We start from the raw sequence: 4,799 nt of genomic DNA on the forward strand, positions 1-4,799 counted from the left end.
TATATATATATATATATATATATATATATATATACAGATATATAGATATATACACACATAGATACATACTCACACTTACACCTACCCCACATACAAACACATCTTTCCTATCCTCGCTGCTTTAATTAAATTCTGCTCCATAATTTGCCTTGCTATTATTTAACCTCCCCCCACCCAAGCATCCCTCCTTTGTCTTCTTCCTTCACCTTTGCTTCCCCATTTCTCTCTCCTTATTTCTTTATACATTTTGGAGGATACCATATCCTTCATGGCATATATGTGGTGTTATCTATTGAACCCATTCCCTATGTGAGTAGATTTTCAGAACTACAAGTCCTCCTCCCCGTTCTAATGCCTCTGTGTCTATTCTTCCTCTGCACCTCATTTGTATATGATTCTTATTTTTAACCTTAATTCTACCAATCTTTCTTTTGAGCTAATCTATTATTAATATGAATCTTATATAAATACTGTATATATACATATATATTAAAAATAAATAATTTACCCATGCTTAAATAGTTTGTCGATGAGTTTCTTAAAATTAATCTTTAATATTAGCTCTTATATGTTAAATTTTCTATTAAGTTTGGGTTTGGTTGATAGAAAGTCCTAAAAATCTGCAAGTTCACTAAATGTCCATTTTTTCTCATTCAAAATTATAGATAATTTTGCTGGGATATGATATTTTTGGCTGTAGACCTAGTTCTTTTGATTGTCAGTAGATATAAATCGAGAATCTGCGGTCTTTTATTGTAGCTGCTGATAAATCTTGTACAATTCTAATTGTAGCTCCAGACTATTTGAATTATTTTTTTCTTGTTTTTTGCAAAATTTTCTCTATGATCTGGGTATTTCAAAATTTGGCAATAATATTCTTCTGTGTTTTCCATACCTTGTATGCCTCTTTGAGGCAGTGATTGGTAGATTTTTTTCCATTTCTACTTTCCCCTCATGTTCTCTCACTTAAGGACAATTTTCTTGGATTATTTCCTTCAATAGTGTGTCAAGGTTCTCTTTTTGGTAAGAACTTTCTGGCAGTCCAATTATTCTTATATTTTCTTTTCTGATCTGTTCTTTAGAGCTGTCATTTTTTTCTTCGCTTTCACTGACCATGGGGCAACTGGCACAAACATTGCAAGACTGAGGGCAAATGCAAGCTCTACCATAAGAAAGAAGCTCAAATATGTGCTGGGCCACAGATGGGCCAATACCAAGAGTGGCCCCCACCATATCCACACTGTGTGAGTCCATGGGGGCAACAAAAACTACTGAGTGCTGAGGCTGGATGTGGGCAACTTCTCCTGGGGCTCCAAGTACGGTACCAGAAAAACAAGGATTATTGATGCGGTCTACGAGTCCAACAATGAGCTGGTGCAGACCAAGACACTAATAAAGAACTGCATCGGGCTCATCAACAGTACCCCGTACCACTACAAGTCCCACTATGCCCTGCTGTTAGGCTGGGAGAAGGGCATAAAGCTGACTCCAGAGAAGGAAGAAATTTTAAATAAAAAGCAATCAAAGAAGATCCAGAAGAAATATGAGGAGTGGAAGAATGCCAAGATCAGCTTGCTCCTGGAGGAGCAGGGCAAGCTCCTTACTTGTATAGCATCGAGTCTGGGCCAATATGGCGGAGCAGATGACTACATGCTCAAGGGCAAAGAGATGGAGTTCTACCTAAGAAAGATCAAAGACAGAAAAGGCAAAAAAAAAAAAAAAAAAAACAATCTAACTTGGACATTCACTAAATAAAATCCCCAGACTGGTAAAAAAAAATCACATTCTGTTTTATTTTTTTTTCATTCTTTATAATCTGTTTTGTTATTTCCATGTCTCTTATAGCTTTACTGACTTCCCCTTACCCAATTCTAATTTTCAAATCATGATTTTCATCTTTGAGAGTCTGTACCTCTTTTTCTAGTTAGTTAACTTTTTTTTTCAAAAGTTTCTTGTTTTTCTGGGACACTGATACATTGTTGGTGGAGTTGTGAAAGAATCCAGCCATTCTGGAGAGCAATTTGGAATTATGCCCAAAAAGTTATCAAACTGTGCATACCCTTTGATCCAGCAGTGTTACTACTCGGCTTATATCCCAAAAAAATACTAAAGAGGGGAAAGGGACCTGTATGTGCCAAAATGTTTGTGGCAGCTCTTTTTGTAGTGTCTAGAAACTGGAAGATGAATGGATGTCCATCAGTTGGAGAATGATTGGGTAAATTATGGTATATGAATATTATGGAATATTATTGCTCTGTAAGAAATGACCAGCAGGAGGAATACAGAAAGGCCTGGAGAGACTTCAATCAACTGATGCTGAGTGAAATGAGCAGAACCAGAAGATCTCTGTACACTTCAATGCTGTATGAAGATCTATTCTGATGGAAGTGGAAATCTTCAACATAAAGAAGATCCAACTCACTTCCAGTTGATCAATGATGGACAGAAACAACTACACCCAGAGAAGGAACACTGGGAAGTGAATATAAACTGTTAGCACTACTGTCTATCTACCCAGGTTACTTATACCTTCGGAATCTAATACTTAATGTGCAACAAGAAAATGGTATTTACACACACATATAGTGTATCTAGGTTATATTGTAACACATGTAAAATGTATGGGATTACCTGTCATCGGGGGGAGGGAGTGGAGGGAGAGGGGGATAATTTGGAAAAATGAATACAAGGGATAATGTTATAAAAAAATAAATTAATTAATTAAAAAAAAAGTTTCTTGTTTTTCCTGTATAGTTTAAATTTTTTTTTCCATTAGTTTTTCTTCAATGTCTCTCATTTGATTTTTGAATTCTTTTTTTGAGTTCTTCTCTAAATTATCTCTGGACAAGGGAACATTTCACATTACTCTTTGGGGTAGATTTTCTTTTTTTTTTAATTTATTTTTAATAAAGAGTGCTCTGAAGATGAATTCCAGTCCTCCCTATTCCCATAATATGTTTCAATGGTGAGGTTCTTCCTTTTTTTGCCAGTTCATTCTTTTTAATTAGAGGTATTAGTGTAAGTACCTCTAATTGTGGGATGGGGTGGTGCCTCAAGCTTCCCTTTAGCTTTCCACTTTTACTGGGAACCCCAAACCAAGAGCTCCACACTCCTGCAAGTGACCACAGCCAGCAGTGCTCCTGCCCCATGCTTCTGCACTCACCAGGAACTGATTCCTGCTCACCCCCTGTCTCAGCAGTACAGCTGGGTCCAGTGTCCCCAATCAGTCGAGGTTCACTCAGTCATCCCAGACTCAAACCCTGACTCCACAGCCCGGGAGGTGAAAGTCTCTTTGGTTCCTGCTGAGGATCCAGCCTAACCAAAGGGTCCCAGTTTGATGTTTCTGCCTTCAGACAGGTTAATATTCAGCCTGGGACCTTTCTTCAGACTTTCTCAAGTTATAACTGGAGGACCTCAGTTCTGCCTCAAATCTTCTTGATTTTTGTGCCCTGAGGTGCAAATCTGTTCTATTTGTGGGGGAAATTGGTTGGGCTTGAACTTTACCAACCTCCTCCAACATCTTCCTAGAATTTTCCCTGTCCTTTATTCTCAAAGAGGACCATGACATCAAGGAGGTGAGGAGTTGACTTGTAAGTGAATTAGATTTAAGTAATGGAGGGCTGTGCAAAGTCATTCTCTCCTCCAGAGTCACTGAGGTCCAGTGGCAAAATATAGATCATAATAAGTGGAGATGGCCCCTTGTTATCCTCAAATGCAATGATTCCAATTCCAAGGGATTCATGATGGAAAATGTTGATTAAGTCCAGAGAAAGAACTATGGAGTCTGCATACAGATACAAGCATACTATTTTCACCTTTTTTCCCCCCTTTTTTAGGGTTTTCCCCCCCTTCTTTTGTTCTGAGTATTCTCCCATAATATGACTAATGTGGAAATATGCTTAACATGATGGTATATATATATGAAATTTATTGAATCGCTTGCTGTCTTGGGGAGGAAGAAAAAAAAATTTGGAGCTCAAAATCTTACAGAAATGAATAGAAAGAAAGAAAGAAAGAAAGAAAGAAAGAAAGAAAGAAAGAAAGAAAGAAAGAAAGAAGAAGAAGGAAGGAAGGAAGGAAGGAAGGAAGGAAGGAAGGAAGGAAGGAAGGAAGGAAGGAAGGAAGGAAGGAAGGAAGGAAGAAAGAAAGGAAAGAAAGAAAGGAAGGAAGGAAGGAAGGAAGGAAGGAAGGAAGGAAGGAAGGAAGGAAGGAAAGGAAGGAAGGAAGGAAGGAAGGAAGAAAGAAAGAAAGAAAGAAAGAAAGAAAGAAAGAAAGAAAGAGAAGAGAAAGAATGAAAGAAAGAAAGAAAGAAAGGAAGGAAGGAAGGAAGGAAGGAAGGAAGAAAGAAAGAAAGAAAGAAAGAAAGAAAGAAAGAAAGAAAGAAAGAAAGAAAAGAAAGAAAGAAAGAAAGAAAGAAAGAAAAGAAAGAAAGAAAGGAAAGAAAGAAAGAAAGAAAGAAAGAAAGAAAGAGAAAGAAAGAAAACCTCACATCATTGCAAGCTTTTGTCTTAATAGCAGTGTTCTTATGGGGCTGTACCACTCTCCTTCTGTGTTTATTTATCCTTAGTTATCTGCCTTTGTTTCTATCCTCTGTATCTATCCTATTAAAGTCTGAGTTCATAGATGAGTTCTTTGTGCAATCATTCAGTAGCATTGGACATGTTGCCTTTTTCTCCTTCAGCAAATACTTTGCATTCACATCCCTCAAACGTTTCTCTTCCATTTAAGAGTGGCTCTTTTCTTTTCCTGTCGCATTTCTTGTTTCCTCTTTGGTGTCCATCATCATTGAGATAGTTCTG

The 4,799-nt window shown here is 37.4% G+C and overlaps 1 pseudogene; it reads left to right on the top strand.

Annotated features, from left to right (window-relative positions):
• The first annotated feature begins 1,115 nt into the window (after window positions 1-1,115).
• Window positions 1,116-3,319, top strand: LOC141540734 (small ribosomal subunit protein eS8 pseudogene; annotated as a pseudogene).
• Window positions 3,320-4,799: the final 1,480 nt, after the last annotated feature.

The sequence above is a fragment of the Sminthopsis crassicaudata genome, chromosome 4 (assembly GCF_048593235.1).
Source record: "Sminthopsis crassicaudata isolate SCR6 chromosome 4, ASM4859323v1, whole genome shotgun sequence".
NCBI classification, from domain to species: Eukaryota; Metazoa; Chordata; class Mammalia; order Dasyuromorphia; family Dasyuridae; genus Sminthopsis; species Sminthopsis crassicaudata.